The sequence below is a fragment of the Tamandua tetradactyla genome, chromosome 7, assembly GCF_023851605.1.
Source record: "Tamandua tetradactyla isolate mTamTet1 chromosome 7, mTamTet1.pri, whole genome shotgun sequence".
NCBI lineage: Eukaryota > Metazoa > Chordata > Mammalia > Pilosa > Myrmecophagidae > Tamandua > Tamandua tetradactyla.
The window spans coordinates 116,327,472-116,345,262 of record NC_135333.1 but is presented as its reverse complement, the minus strand read 5'-3'; the positions used below and the strand labels follow the sequence as shown (position 1 = coordinate 116,345,262).

The 17,791-nt window shown below is 35.5% G+C and overlaps 1 long non-coding RNA gene across 2 annotated transcripts in view; it reads right to left on the bottom strand.

Moving 5' to 3' along the window:
• Window positions 1–16,739: 16,739 nt before the first annotated feature.
• Window positions 16,740–17,791, bottom strand: part of LOC143689995 (uncharacterized) — a 192,774-nt gene continuing 191,722 nt past the window's right edge. For both annotated transcript variants that reach the window (XR_013178985.1, XR_013178986.1), the window contains exon 4: window positions 16,740–16,812. This is a non-coding gene — a long non-coding RNA (uncharacterized LOC143689995). The remainder of the gene's footprint in view (window positions 16,813–17,791) is intronic.

Here is a 17,791-nt window from a genome sequence, read left to right as displayed (position 1 = left end):
ATATAGGCCATAGAGAAGCTTAGACTACCTACAGGTGTGCCTAAGAGTTATTTCTGGGGGACCTCTTGCAAAGAAAAACAGATGAGATATTTCTGAAAGATATAAGAGAAAAGCAATGTGTTATGTACAAGGAAAATCCAGTTAGATTGAGTGCCTATTTCTCATAAGAAATCATAGAGGCAAAGATACAGTGGTTTGAAATACTTAAGGAGTTGAAAGAAAAGAACCACAAGCCAAGACTTTATATCGGGTGAAACTTCCTTTCATAAATGAGGGAGAGATTAAGACATAGTCATATGAACAACAGCTGAAGTGCATTACCACCAGAATTGCCCAAAGAAAATGTGAAAGGGAATTCTTCAGATGGAAAGAAAAGGATACTAGAGAGTTGTTCAAAGTGGCATAAAAGAAATAAAGCCCTGTGATATAGGTCACCATCTGGGTAACTATAACTGCCAAAATTATTGTAGTGTTTTCTTCACTGTGTGTGTTTTGGTCTACTAAATGCTGCATACCAAAAATAGAGTGACTTTTTAAAAACGGAATTTATTAAATTACAAGGGTACAGTTCTAAAGCTATAAAAGTATCCAAACTAAGGCATCCAGAAAAAGATACTTGACTCAAGTGAGGCCGAGATCTGTCACCTGGGAGGTATGTGTTGGGCATCTGTGGTTTCTTGTTCCTGGTTCCAATCAAAAGGTCTCATACACAACTGGGTGTGTCACATCTCTGTAGATCAAACAGATCCAACCATAAAATATTAAATCAGGATTTTAAAACAGGGCTTTACACGGGTGCAAAACAGTTTCAAACTAGCACAGTATGTAGCTCCACTTGTTACTTCCTGCAGGTGCTAAAATGCAAATGCACATAAAGTAATGATATTTCAGTGAGTATTTCTGGAATTGGTAGGTGTAAGGCATTTCCTCACCATGCATACAAGTCGGATTTTGCCACTATGAAATGATATTAAGTAGCTCTTCCCTCTTTATGTAAAATTGTACATGAGAAATAACAGGTAACAAGATCATGGTGACTATTAGTGCCCCAAATATAGAAATACACATCAATTTAATAAACTTTTTTGAATTATGAAAAAAGTAATGATATCTCTATGGTCATGGACATTCAATGTACAAGATATAATTAGTAACTAAAGCGAGTATAAGGTGTGGGAAAAGGGGGTAAAGGTAAATTATTTGTGCATGCTATTAAGAGTTAACTCAGTATCAAACCAAAACACTGTTACATATATAGGATGTTAAATTTTAACACAATGATATACCCAAATAAATAGGTGAAAAATATATTGACATACAAATGAAAAGTCTCTCAATAGGATGCTACACAAAAGAACAAATAATTACAGAAGTCGGCTTTAATGGAAGGGTGGGACAAAAACGTTGTATAAATTCAAGGGACTAAAATGCCAGAAGAAAGTTCTGCATGATCAGTAGTGACATTAAATGTAAATGGTTTAAAGTATTCCCTCAAAAGGCAGAGATGGGCAGTGTGGATTTTTAAAAGTATAACACACATAAAACTGTTAGAAGGAAATATAGGGAAATATCTTATAAATCTTATAATAGGAGGTGGTTTCCTAGAACTTACACCCAAAGCACCAGCACTGAAGAAAGAAAGAAAAAAATGGGAACTCCTCAAAATTAAACACTTTTGTGAATCAAAGATCTTCGTCAAGAAAGTAAAAAGACCGCCTACACAATAGGAGACAAGATTTGGAAACAATATATCCAATAAAGGTCTAGTATCAGCAATATATAAAGGATTAGTCAACTCAACAACACAAAGACAGACAACCCAATTACAAAATGGGCAAAAGACTTGAATAGACACTTCTCAGAAGAGAAAATACAAATGGCCAAATGGCACATGAAAAGATGCTCAACTTCCCTGGCTATTAGGGAAATGCAAATCAAAAACACAATGAGATATCATCTCACACCCACCAGGATAGTCATTATCAATAAAACAGAAAATGGCAAGTGCTGGAGAAGATGTGGAGCAAGAGGCACGCGTATCCACAATTGGTGGAGGTGTCAAATGGTACAACTGCTGTGGAAGGCAGTTTGACAATTCCTCAAAAAGCTAAGTGTAGCATTGCCATATGACCTGGCAATACCACTGCTAAGTATCTACTCAGAGGACATGAGAACAAAGACACAAATAAACATTTGCACACCAATAATTATAGCAGCATTATTTACAATTGCCAAGAGATAGAAACAGCCAAATTGTCCACCAACAGAAGGATGGCTAAACAAGCTGTGGTATATACATAAGATGGAATATTATGCAGCTGTAAGACAGAATAAAGTTATGAAGTATGTAACAACATGGATGGACCTTGAGGATGTTATACTGAGTGAGATTAGCCAGATACAGAAGGACAAATACTGTATGGTCTCACTGATATGAACAAACACTAATGAATGAATTTAGATAACTTCAGTTAAGAACAGAGGTCATCAGAAGATAGGAATAGGGTAGATACTGTGTATTTGGAACTGAAGGGATATACATTGTAAAAATTCAGAAATGGATAGCACAATACTACCTAACTGTAATACAATAATGTTAAAACACTGAATGAAATTGAATGTGAGAATGATAGAAGAAGGAGGTCTGGGGACACTAAGGAAATCAGAAGGAAAGATATATGATAAAGACTCAGACTGTATAAGCTAGGAATGCCTAGAGTGTATTATGATAATGACCAAATGTACAAATTTAAAAATGTTTTTGCATGAGGAAGAACAAAGGAATGTCAATACTGCAGGGTGTTGAAAATAGGTGGTAATTAATGTTTCAAAACTTTCACTTATGTGTGAGACTAAAGCAAAAAATGTTTATTTGTTACAAAATTTATATTTTAACTAGTGCATTTCATAATGTAACTTATGTGGACAGCTTAATTGAACACCATAAGTACATGAACCTTGAGTAGGGCGTGAGATTTTATAGGTTTGTCCAGAGTGATGCCTCAATAAATCCCAGAAGGATTTGAACAGTGAATTAAAAAGTACTTGCAAAGTCCCATTGGGGGAAAGGTGAGAAAGGGGGAAAATTCAACCTCCCAGTTGAAGAATTCTTGATATTCTCACAAGCAGTGGGGATAACCAAAGCAATAGGCTGAGCCCCCAATCTTGTGGGTTGTTCATATGAAACCTAACCCTGCAAAGGATAGACTAAGCCTACTTAAAATTAGGCCTAGGAGTCACCCCCAAGAGAACCTCTTTCTTGCTCAGACTTGGCCTCTCTCTCCCAGCCAACATGACAAGCAAACTCACCGCCCTCCCCCTCTTTACCTAGGACGTGATTCCCAGGGCTATGGACCTTTCTGGTTACATGGGACAGAATCCTAGAATGAGCTGGGACTCAGCACCAAGGGATTGAGAAAATCTTCTTGACCAAAGGGGAAAGCGAGAAGTGAGGAAAAATAAAGTGTCAATGCCTGAGAGATTCAAAACAGAGTCAAGAGGTTATCTTGGAGGTTATTCTTATGCATTAAATAGATATCATCTTTTGAGTTAAGGCATAACAGAGAGGCTGGAGGGAGCTGCCTGAAAATGTAGAGCTGTGTTCCAGTAGCCATGTTTCTGGAAAATGATTGTATAATGATATACCTTTCACAATGTGACTGTGTAATTATGAAAAGCTTGTGTCTGATGCTTCTTTTGTCTACCTTATGGACAGATGAGTAAAACATATGGATTAAAAATAAATAAATAGGGCGGGCCGCGGTGGCTCAGCGGGCAAAGTGCTTGCCTGCTATGCCGGAGGACCTCGGTTCGATTCCCGGCCCCAGCCCATGTAACAAAAACGGAGAAACAGAATACAATAAAACAAGAAAATGTTTAAAAAAAATGTTTCCCTTTCTTCCTTCCTTCCTTCCTTCTATCCTTCCTTCCTTCTCTCTGTCTTTCCTTTAAAAAAATAAATAAATAAATAAATAAATAAATAAATAAATAAATAAATAATACGGGGAACAAATGTTAAATAAATTTAGAAGACTGAAATGCTAGTGATCAATGAAAGGGAGGGGTAAGGGGTATGTTATGAATGAAACTTTTTCTGTTTTCTTTTATTTCTTTTTCTGAAATGATGCTAATGTTCTAAGAAATGATCCTGATGATGAATATACAACTATGTAATGAAAAAAAGAAAAAAAGTATGTTCATATTGTATGTTGATTGGTTTTATTAATAAAATTTTTTTAAAAATTTAAATGTGTAACACAAATATATGCTGTCTTCAAAAGACTCACTTACATTCAAATATGTAAGAAAATGAAAGGATGAAAAAAAGTAACCATGCACATAGTAAATGAAAGCAAGCCCAGTAGCTATTCTTATATCAGCTAAAATAGACGATAAGTAAAAAAAAACAAAAACAAAAAGATTACAGTGACAGTGATTGTCATTATACATTGATAAATAGGACAAAACAACAAGATGTAACAATTATCAATTATTTATGCATCTCACAGGGGATTCCCAAAATATATGAAGCAAATACTGACAGATTTCCATGTAGAAATCACAGTTCTAGAGCAATAGGAGACTTTAATATGCCACTCAAAATAAAGAATAAATTATTATATGATCATTTAGGCAGTGGATCAATAAGAAAACAGAAGATTTGAATGATACTCTAGAAAACCATCTATCTCTAAAAGACACATATAGAATATTTCACCCAACAAAAAACAGAATGCCTATGTTTCTGGAGTTCCCTAGGATAATTTTCCAGGATAGATCATATGTCAGATCACAATACAAGTCTCAATAAACTAAAAAATGTTGAGGATGCAAAATTCATATTCCTCAACCATAATAGAATGAAGCTAGGAACCAATAATAGAGGAAAACACGCAAATATATGAAGTTAAACAAGGTACTATCATACAATGAATATGTTGAACTGGAAATCTGAAGAGAAATTAGGAATTACCTTGGGGAGAAATAAAATAAAAATACAACATATCAAAATGTGGATACAGCAAAGGAAATCCTGATACGGAAATTTATGGCACTAAATACTTACATTACAAAATGGAAAGATTCTAAATCAAAACCTAGCCTCAAAACTGGAAGAACTAATTAAAAAAGAACAAATTACCCAAAAGTGAGCTGAAGGAGTAAATAACAAAGATTAGAATGACAACAAATGCAATAGAAAACAATAAGTAAAGAGAACCAACAAAATCAAAATTTGGTTCTTTGAAAACATCCATAAAATTGGGAAACCTTTAGGTAGAGTGCCAAAAAAAAAAAAAAAAAGAGGATACAAAAAATAAAAATTAGAAATGAAAAAGGGAACAATTTGACTGCCCCACTGAAATTTGAACACTATGAGAAGATAACATGAGTAACTGGACACCATTGACTAATTAACCTAGATGAAATTGACACATTCTTAGAAAAACACAAACTATCTACATTGACTAAAAACAAATTGAAGTTCTCACAAACAAATTACTAATAAAGAGATTCCATCAATAATCAAAAACTTCCAAACAAGGAAAAGACCAACACCAGATGGCAAGAGACTTGAACCGAAAACATTCCTAGAAACTTTAACCAAAAAATTCAACTATACAAAAAATTGAAGAGAAGGGAATACTCTGCAATTCATTCCATGAAACCAACATCACCATGATACCAAAGAAGATGAATATGCTCCAAAAATGATAATGAAAACCAGTGATGGTCTCTTATGACTGTGGATGTAATCATCCACAACAAAATACTAGCTAACAGAATCCAATAGCATATTAATAGAGTTAAACACTATGATCAAGTAGGAATTATCCCTGGCATGAAAGGTTCCTTCAATGTAAAAAAAATCAGCTAATTTAACATCACATTAACATGATAAAGAGAAAAAACACACGATCATCTCAACTAACATGCAAAATTCATTGGCTAAAACTCAACACCCCTTCTTGATAAAAATAAGTAGAGCACTTAGAATAAAAGGAAACTTCTTCAACATGATAAAAAACATATATGAAAATCCCACAGCTTACATCCTACATAATGGATAAAAGATGAAAGCTGCCACTCTAAGATCAGGCAAAAGACAAGGATGCCCACTCTCACCACTAGTAATCAATACTGTATGGGGCATTATTGCCAGAGCTATTATGAAAGAAAAATAAATAAAAGGCACTCAAATATGGAAAGAAAGAAGTAAAATTTACCCTATTTCCATATGATATGATCCTATATACAGAAAATAATGAAAAATGCACATATACTTTCAAGAGCTAATGAGTGAACTCAGCAAAGTAGCAGGATAAAATATCAATGTTAAAAATACAGTAGTGATTCTATATGAAAACAATGAAAAATTGGAAGAATAAATCAAGAAAAAAAATTCCCCACACAAACTGAAGTCAAAGAGTCAAATACCTAAGAATAAATCTAATCAAGACTGTAAAGGACTTACACCCAAAAAATGCAAAATATTGCTTAAAAGAAATCAAAAGAAGACCTCAGCAAAGGGATACGCATTCCATGTTCATAAACTGGAAAATCACAGAGACAGAATACAAACTATAGAATACCAGGGGACAGAGCTGTGATATTGAATTGAAAGTTGTCTTAAACAGTACAGTGTTCTTACTGGGAATGAGAAAAATGTATTGGGTTACACATGGTGATAATGGTAGAACAATATCCTGAATGCAATTAAAAGCATTGAATGTTATATCTGAATGTGATTGAAAGCAGAAATGATTAATGGTACATATGGATAACCTTATAAAAATTATTAAAATCCTTGAACTACATAACACAAACAGTCAATGCTAATTTAAACCATGGACATTATTTAGTAATACAATTATGAAAATATGCAATGAACAATTGTAAAATGTTCCACACCAATGCAAGGAGATAGTGGTGGGGTGATTGTTATGAAAACCCATAACTTCTCTAACAAACAGAGGAAGAACAAGTGGAAGTTTGTGATATTCATGAAATCCCATACCCCACCACTTTCTCCAGGTTTATGCTGCCACATGGTGCTCTCAGATTGGTTTCCTGTTCCTTAAACCCTATTTGCCTACAGCAGTGCTTGTATGTTGGTGCAAACACTTCTTGGGGAATCCTGAAGGGCTGAAGGAGGAAAATGTTCTCTGACTCACCTTCCAGGACTTGCCCTACAGTGTAAAGCAAGGTGCCATGGACTAAAGCAGTATTAGAAACAATCAAATGGAAGCAGCTTGAAAAAAAATGGACAACTGGCTTCAAGACATACAATAGAAAACCAACACGGTGAGAAGTCTATTTTGATGGTACTACAGGTGCCGTTCAGATCCTTTTAAAAGGGAGACTTCCCATGATGACCCTTGTGTCCAGGACATTAGAAATATACTCATTAAATACAGAGAGGACACAAAGCACTTTAGATTCATGCTGATCTACTTGGTATAAAGACGATATCTAAAGGACAGCACTAGTCAACAAGGCTGAATTGACAAAGAGTTTGTAGGACATTTTTGTTCTAAGATATTTTCATCCTCTGTCATTCAAGGAAAATTCTATCACATCACTAGATGGAAACAAACTTTAGAAAGAGAGAGCACCAGATACAAATAACAGAGTTAAACCATAAAAACAAAAGCATACAATTTTCGAACAAAAGAATTTAGGTCACACAAAGAACAAGCAATAGAGAGCTATCCAAAGAGAAAAAATGTGCTACAGAATCAATCCTTGAAGATCAGACATTGTATGTACATACCAGGCAAAGGTTTCCAAAAATTGATTTGCAACCTGTGCAAAGAGCTAAAGGAAAACACTGACAGAGAATGAAAAGATATCAGGAAATAGATAAATGCACAAAAGGAGAATATATAAAAAGAGATAGAAATTTTAAAAAGGAAGTCAAAGGAAGGACAGAGGTTAAAAACAGCAATAACAGCAATAACTGAAATAAATGGATTCACAAGAGTGTTTCAAAGGCAGATTGGAGAGTTTGGCAAGATGGAATCATTGAGAGTCATGGAATTTGCTTGCCCTCTAAAGCAGCTAGTAAATAGCCAGGAACTGTGAAGAACAACTATTTGGTGAACATCCAACACCTACACACACACAAAGTATGCCACTCTGGAACTGGTCTGAAAAGCACCACCTGCTGGGAAGGATGAGAAAAGAACAGGGTCTAAAGGATCCACTGGAAAGTCATTCAACCTCTGGGACTCATCTGCAGGGAAATATGATACTGATTACAACCTCCTCCTGAAATCTGGGCCTACCTGGTTCAGGAAAATCTGATTGGGGTTGATCATATCTGAGGAAAACCTCTTCAAAAAAATTTCCACATAGAGAGGGCAGGAACCAGAAAATCAAAAGTTGAAGAATTCTGATCAGTTAAACAGAAGCTATGCTAGAGGTCTAGAATAAGCTGTACTGAATGCCAAAGAAGAAAGAACAAAGCCCACTAATGAGAAAACCCTAGGTAAAAGAGAGAACCCCTTCAGAAAAATTAATGAAGGAAATCAGATGCTTAGACACCAGCAAAAATTAAGAGACCTACCAGGAAAAATGAAGAAAAGGCCCAGTCAAGACACCAGCAAAAATTAAGAGACCTACCAGGAAAAATGAAGAAAAGGCCCAGTCAAAGGAACAAACTAAAATTTTAAATGAGATGGAAGAGTTGAAGCAACTATATAAATATGTTGAAGCAAGCATGTTAAGTCAACTTAAAAATGAAATCAATGAGTTGAAGGGAGTTATGGAAAAGAGATGAAGGGCATAAAAAAGACTTGGAAAAACTTACAAAAGAACTCAAAGACTTGAAAACACAAATGGCAGAACTAATGTGAATGAAAAGCAAAATAGAAGAGATGAAAAACACAATGGAGAATTACAATAGCAGATTTGAAGGAGCAAAAGAAAGAATTATTGAACTAGAGGACAGCACATCTAAAATGCTATGTACAAAAGAACAGGTAGGGGAAAGAATTCAAAAATAATATTTTGTCTCAGGAAACTGAAAGACAGCAACACACACATGAATGCATGTGTTATAGGTATCTTAGAGGAATAAGACTAGGGTAAGGGGGAAGAAAGAATAATGGAGGAAATAATCACTGAAAATTTCCCATCTCTTGAGAAAAACCTAAATTACTTTTCTAAGAACTGCACCAAACACAGAACAGCATACATCCAAATAGACCTACTTCAATGCACTAACTAATCAGATTGTCAAATGTCAAAAAGAAAGAATTCTGAAAGCATCAAGAAAAGAGTGGCCCATCACATAAAACAGAATCTCAATAAGTCCATATACAGATTTCTCAGTAAGAAGACAGTGGTATGCTATATTTAAGATGGAATATATGGAAGAGACAAACTACCAACAATGAATTCTATATAAGGCAAAATTGGCCTTCAAAAATGAGGGCGTGTTTAAAATACTTTCAGATAAGCAAGCACTAAGAAAGTTTGGGAGCAAGAGATCTGCTCTACAAGAAATACTAAAAGGAGCCCCAAAACAGATAGGAAAAGGCAAGAGAGAGAGGTATGGGCAAAAGTGTGGAGATGAAGACAAACAGTAAGGGCAAAAAGAGCGAAAAAAATGTAAGTTATGATAGATCAAAATTAAGTCATGATCCATGCAAAAATGTGGATGAAAATTGAGAATATGATGCTGAATAAACTTAGCCAGGAGCAAAAACAAATACTATATGTTCCACTAATATTAGCTAACATTAATGGGTGAATTTTGAGTGTTAAAGCTCAGGACACAGTTTCTTAGAAGTTAAAAAGAGGGTAGAGATTGGGTATTTGGTGCTGAAGGAGTAAAGAATGTACAACAGGATTGTTTTTAAAGATCCAGAAATGGATAGCACAATACTATCTGATGATAGCACGATACTCTCTGAGTGTAGCACAATATTGGAAGTAGACTGAACAAAGCTAAGTGTGAGCATGATTGAAAGAGGAAGGCTAGGGGCATGGGTGACACCAGAAGGAAAGAGAGACAAAGACTGAAACTGTATAACATAGTGAAACCTAGAGTGGATAATAATGGTGATTAAATGACAGATAGAAAGTGTTTGGTGAGAAAGAACAAGTGAAGGTCAACAGTGCAACGTGTTGAAAATGGATGGACATATAATCAATGCAAAGTAAGGTCTATAGCTAACAGTAACATTTTGACATGTTTCCATTAAGTGTAACAAAGGCAATATACCAAAGGTCAATGTCAACAAGAGGGAGATATTCGGGAGAACTATGGGACTCTTGGTATTGCTGTTGTACCTTCTTTTATTTTATTTTATTTTTTATCTTTGCTTTGCCATTTTTCCCTCTCCTTTCTTAGCAGAAGAAATGGAATGTCCTCAAAGAGACTGTGGGTTAATGCATAATTATGTCATTTGAACCTTGATTGTTTACTTATCGTAGGCATGGTGTATGAATACAACTTTTTAAAAATAAATGGAAAGATACATGTCTGCTAGAAAATGTGGAGAAAGAGATCTATGTCTTCCCAATTGGTAGGGAAGTACCCTCTGGAAGGTACCATGGTGGCTTCACAGGGAGCTAAGCATAGCATTGCCATATGATCCTGCAACCCCAGTGTTAATTATCTGTCCAGAAGAACTGAAAGTAGGGACAGAAATGGACATTTTCACATGGTGTTCATGGTGGCAGTATTCATGACTTCAATGGATGCAGGTGGTCTAGGGGTACATCAGTGAGGACAGGAAGGGTAAACTTTCGTATATCCACCAATGGAATACTGAGAAAGAATAAAGTTGTGAGGCATACAACTAAGTGAATGAACTTTGAGGGCAGTATTTTGGGTGGAAAAAGACAGGAAAAAAACATAGACATTACAACGCCCATTAATATCAATTAACTGCAATGTACAGTCCCTGAAAATTGAACTGGAGAGCATAGGTTATCAGGGGAAAGTTTATATATGTGTTCATGGATTGTATGCTCTTACAACAGTCATGTCTATTTCTGAGTTGTTATTGTTATTTCTAACTTCTGAGAAATTGAGCTATTTGTATATAACCTGGTTGTTCCTTGGAATGGGAGTAGCTGTTGACACTTGAGACTCAGAGATAGAATTCTACAGCTCTGAAGATCAGCATTACCCCACACATATCATTAGGACTAAGGAAAATAAGACTAATGGGTAAAGACTGATACTGAGTATTTTACAACTTCATATTCTGGGTAAGATCCAAAGGAAAAGATTATTATTTGATGCAAAATTTGCATTTTCTGTAGCACATTATCTAATTTAATTTTTAGAATCAGTTTATTTGAGAGCCATAATTACATGAAAACTTGAATAGGGAGGGAGAACTTGTTGATTTCTACAGGATAGTGTGATGCCCAGATACATCCCAGAGTAATGTGGGCAGAGGATTAAATAGTATTTGTATAGCTCCCCTGAGGGTCTGGGGAAAATGTGGAAAAATTAAACTTCCCCAGGTGAGGATGACTGATATTCTCACAAGCATTGGAAACCACCAATTCAGTAGGCAAAGTCTTTGATTTGGGGGCTTACCACTATGAAATTTATTCCTGCAAAGGAGGAGATAAAACTACTTACAATTATGCCTGTGAATCACCCCCAGATAAATCTTTTGTTACTAAATGTGGCCTATCTCTCTAAGCCAACACTGCAGTGCTCTTCTCCCCTACGTTGGACATGACCCCCAGGGGTGCAAACATCCCTGAAAACATGGTACCTGTCTCATGCAAATGAACCTGGCCCTGGCATTATGGAATTGAGAAGGACTTCTTGACCAAAAGGGGAAAGAGAAATGAAACAAAATAAAGTTTCAATGGCTGAGAATTCAGGTAGAGTTGAGAGGACATTGTGGAAGTCAATCTTATGCATTATAGAGTAGGTCTACTTCAATTTTTGATGCATTAAAGTAGCTAAAGGGAAATGCCTGAAACCTTTCAACTCTAATACTGTACCTTTGATTCTTGAAGATGATTGCATAGCTACAGTTTTTCTAGTCTGATCATTTGATTGTGAAAACCTGGTGACTGACACTTCCTTTATCCACTGCAAAGATAGATGAGTAAGAAATAAGGACAAAAATATATATAAAATGGGGATGAAAGACTGTATGAAATGTTTTGCGTTTTCCTTTTTTACTTTGATTTTATTATTATATTCATTGATTAGGAAGTAATTAAAATATTCAAAAATTGACTGTGATAATGAATACACAGGGATATGATGAAACTGTGAACCACTGATTGTATACTTTGGATGATTATATGATACATGAATAAATCTCAAAAAAATTGCACTTTAAAATACTGCAGATTGGAGAGCAAGAAAAAAACGCAGTGTACTCAAAGATAAGACCATTGAAATAATCCAGGCTGAGTTGCAGAAACACAACGGAATTCAATAAACAGCCTAACACAGCAGTAGCACAAATAATCCCACAATATCATGCATACCAACATATGAACTATGGGAATCCGAGAAGGAAAGGGTAAAAAGTACAAAATGAGGGGGGCAAAGGAATAATGGCAAGAAATGCCCAAAGTTCATAAAAGACATAAATATAGACATTGGTGAAAGCAAATGAAGCCCAAACAGAATAAAGTTGAAGAAACCTGAAACCTGAACCCTGGACCATTATAGTGAAAGCATCAAATACCATGAACAAAGTGAGTTCTGTCAGCTGCAAGAGTAAAACAACGTGCTGTTTACATGGGAGTCTGAGTGACATTACATGCAAATATCTCATCAGAAACCATGAAAACAAAAAAGCAAGGGCAGGAATATTTAAAGTACTAAATGAAAAAAAAATGTCCCCCAAAATGTGTACTCCAAGAAGGCTCTCTTTCAAAACCTAGAGTGAGATTAGAACATTCCCAAATAAACAAAGTCTGAGAGAGTAACTAAAGGATAAAAAGAGATAGAGAGATAATATATAGACCTCACAAACAAAATCTAAAGGACAGGATGGTGAATTCAAGAAATACTTTTTGAGTAATACCTTTGAATGTTAAGGGAATGAATTTGCCAATTAAAAAATATACAGTGGCAGAAAGGATTAAAAAATATAATCCAGCTATACACTGCTTACAAGAGATTCATTTTAGACACAAGGATACAAATAGATTGAAAGTCAAAAGATGGAAAATGATGTTCCACGCAAGTTGTAACCAAAAGAAAGCAGGATCAGCTTTCTACTGGTACTGGACAAAATGACTTTAGATATAAAGACATCATAAGAGACAAAGAAGGACACTATATATTAATGAAATGGGCAATTCACCAGGAAGAAATAACAATTATAAATGTTTATGCTCCCAATCAAGGAGCTCCAAAATATATGAGACAGGCATTGGCAAAACTGAAGGAAGTGATAGATGTTTCAACAATAGTAGTAGGAGACTTCAATACATAGAACAGCCAGACAGAGGATCAAAATAGAAATAGAGAAGTTAACCAACTTGATAAATGAATTAGGCCTGACAGACATATATAGGATATTACACACGAAAACACCAGAATATGCGTTCTTCTCTAGTGTTCATGGAACATTCTCCAGGATAGAGCATATACTGGAGCACAAAACATGTCTTTATAAATTTAAAAACATGGAGCCAACTCAAATCATCTTCTCTGATCATAATGGAATGAAGCTGGATATCAATAACCTAAAGAACGAGAACTTTCACAAATATATGGAGTTAAGTAACACACTCTTAAACACCCATTGAGTCAAAGACAAACTGCTAGAGAAATTAGTACCTATGTGGAGACAGATGAAAACAAGAATACAACATATCAGAATTTATGGGATACAGAAAAGGCTGTGATGAGAGGGAAATTTATTGCCTATATTAAAAAACAAGAAAGAGCAAACCTCAAGGACTTAACTGCTCACCTGGAGGAACTTGAAAAAGAACAGCAAACTAACCCCAAAGCAAACAGGAGAGAGATAACAAAGATTACAGTACAGTTAAATTTATGGGAAAACAAAAGAACAACACAAAGAATCAATAGAACGAAAAGTTGTTTCTTTGACATAATAAAATCGGTGGGCCACTTCCAAGGCAGACAGAAAAACAGAGAGAGGCTACAAATAAATAAAATCAGAAAGGAGAGGGGGGTCGTTACCACAGACCCTGAAAAAATAAAGCAAATCATAGATACTATGAACAGCTATATGGCAACAAACCACACAACTTAAATGAAATGGCCAAACTCCTGGAAACACGCAAGCTGCACTGGATCAGGAAGAAATAGAAGATCTGAATAAACTAATCAGAAATACAGAGATTCAATCAGTCATCAAAAATCTTCCTACACTTTTTGATTATGTGCATACCATATTCTAGGATGTACCCAGGCATTACATTAAGCTATGCAGGATTAAAGGTCCTCATTCTTATTCTGGTTCCTTGTGTTTCACTTGTTCAATGAGCTTACCAAACAGGTTGAGTAACATTATGTGCTACAGAAAATTTAAGCTCTGGACAAAATAGACCATTCTTCTTTGGTCTCAAAGAGTAGGTGCAGCTCTAAAATATAGACAATGTATTCCTTACCCCTGTGTTCTGAATTACTTTAATCCCGACATGATCACCTTCATTCTTATCTCTGAATACCAGGTTATAGACATATAAAACAGGCCCTCAAAATTCAGAAATAACAATTACCCCATTTGGACTAAATTTGTCTACTATAAGAGCTTACAATCTAAACATTTTCTAAGGGAGACCATACATTAATACTTCCTTCATCTCTGGCTTATTTTGCCTCACTGTGTCAAACATTAGGGACACCCAAATCAACAGGCCAAGACCTTGATCTTGAGACTTGCTCTTATGAAGCTTATGTACGTAGTGGAGAAGCTTAGCCTACCAATAGGTATGCCTAAGAATTACTTCTACAGGACCTCTTTTGTTACTCAGATGTGACCTCTCTCTCTCTAAGCCCAACTCTGCAAGTGAAATCATTGCTCTCCCCCTTATGCGGGACATGACATCCAGGGCTTGAGAGTCTCCCTGGCGTCATGGAAGAAAGCTCCCAGATATGGGTCTGGGCCTGGCACTATGGGATCAACAACGCCATCCTGACCGAAAGAGGGAAAAGAAGTGTAACAGATAAGGTATCAGTGGATGACAGAGTTCAGATAGAGTCAAGGGGTTCTGGAGGTCTCTCTTACACAAGCTTCAGTTCAACATTTCTACTGATCATAATTTCTCAAGCCCTAACCAAAACCATGCCAGCCAATCCTAAAGAACACCTAGGATAATATATAAGATTCTGCAAAGGTTCCATGTACTAGGGTAGCTTTCCAGAAACCTATAACCTCCAGATGGGTCCCTGGACCCATCCTGAAAACTAGAGAGGACAACCTCTCCAGAACACCAGTTAGTTCCATCTCCCTACCCCATATTATTGACAGTCCCTTCCAACATGAAAGTGTTAGAATATGCATAGCCCAAATAACCCTAAATAGGGGGAGAAAGTTCAAAGGTGAATGTGGAGTTACACAGAGAAGGTAAGTTATAACAAAACAGTACGATTGATGAATCATTATATTGATATTTCTTTTAACCTGCAGTATCTTAGAGAAGCCAAAATAAGAACCTAAAATTGTGAAATTGTAACCCACACTACACTCTGAAATCTGGTCTAAGACAAATTGTTATACTGAGTTTTGAAACTTACTGCTTTTCTGCATTTATGTTATTTTTCACAAAAAGGAAAAAAAGTGATGATAAATACATATATATATATATATATATGTTCCTTCTAGCCTCCTGCTACCTTCTGGAGCAGGTAGAAGGGAAAATCTGAGAGAATGTTACGGTAGTCCATGACACACTCTGGGATCTGTTCTGCAACTAGTTGTGGAAGAGTGCTCTCAAAACTACTCTTTATTTCTTTCTTTGTTTTGTGTATATACTGTGTTACATAGTAAAAATAGTTTTAAAAAAATAAAACCCAGAGTCATCAGTATTGTTAAAGTGTAGCAAGTGCAATTAAGCAAGAAAGAGAAATTAAGGGTATTCAAATTGGAAACAAAAAAGTAACATTTTCCCAAATTTTAATGACATGATCCTATGTAAAGAAAATCCTGAAAATTCCAAAACAAAACTCTCATGATGAATGGACAACTTCAGCAAAGTGGCGGGGTGAAAGATCAAAAGACAGAAAATGAGTGGTATTCTAACATTGAAGCATCAGAAGTTGAATTCAAGAAGGTGATTTCATTTACTATAGCACCTAAAGAATCCAAGATGTAGGAAAAATTTAACCAAAAATAAAATATTCTGAATGGAAATTATAAGATATTGCAGAAAGAAATTAAAGAACTAAACACCTAGATTATAGTCTGATAACCGAGGACTCCAGGCAATCCAAGTTACATATAAACCTGATCATCACATGTAACAACATTTTTATACCCATAGATTATTTAGTTCCCAAACTTCCCTAAAAAGTTCATGGAATTCCAAATAATTCTCCAAGTTTCAAAATATCAGCCATAACCATGCTTGTACACTTTTCTACTATTTGAAAAAAAAAGAAAGAAAGAAAGAAAGAACATCCAACTTTAACTGCTGCACATGATTATTCTTTATTTGAAAGGAGAAAACATGATTAAGAATGGGAGAGATGTTGGGGCCATGGCAGGCAATCAGATGAAATAAAATGAGGGCACAATCTGAGGCACTTGGAGAAATTGCTAATGGTCCAGGCTACGCATAAAGTCGATCCCATCTCATAAAATTATCCACACAATGTCTGGCACCATGAAAGTAGATCTGCAAAATAAAAAATTTATTATCAGGAGGGTGAGAAGAAAAGAATCCCAGCATCTACAAGAGGAGACAGAAATGTCAAAAGGCACTGATTCAATGGAATCAAAGGGGTCCAGGTGTTGTTTCTGGAATTAATATCAAAGGAAAGATACACTGCAATCAAAGTCAGACCAAAAGTTTAGAAGCTGCTGCTGTGCAATGGGGCCTAGGCAGACTTAAAGTTGGAGATTGAGGAGAAATGAAACAAGGAATAATTTCTTAAGCAATAGGATAGAAAGCAATGCACCCTTCCTCTGAATAGGGAAAATAATGCATCATCTCAGCCATGGGAAGCTCAGTAAACCTCCATGTCAAGTTCCAGGAAATGATCCTGACAATAATAGAGTATAAATAAATTTTGGAAAAGATAACGTCAAATAAAGTTGCATGCATACAAACCCAAATCCTTTTTCTTATATCCCATATATTAAAATAAAAGTTTCCATTACTTATTTTCTTATCTTTAAACTTTCTACTTCCTATAAATTCAAAATTATATTTTGATGTGGAACTTAAAACAGAATCCCAATATAAACTCAACTCAACAAAGTTTTAATGATGGATATGAAAGTTGAAGCAGAGGGATAACATAATAACAATAGGAAAACTATACTGACATTCTGTGAATTTCAATATTAGCAAAATAATCTTAAGAACACTTCAACAGTCACCCTTTAGATCCCACAATATGAAGCTATTTTGCACCATTGAGCTTTTCCAAAGCAGAAAAGAAATTTGCTGTTTAGAACAAACCAACACACTTACTTCGACACAGAGTTGCCCTATTTGAGATCCTTCTACTCCACATTACTACCAGAAAGAAGGATCCCTTATTCTATGCCAATATTTGAAAAACAATGTAAGTGATGTGGCTGCCCAGAAGACACAGCATCCAAGTTCTTCCCCTCTCTAATCTGCTAACAAGCTTCAGTAATCCACAAAA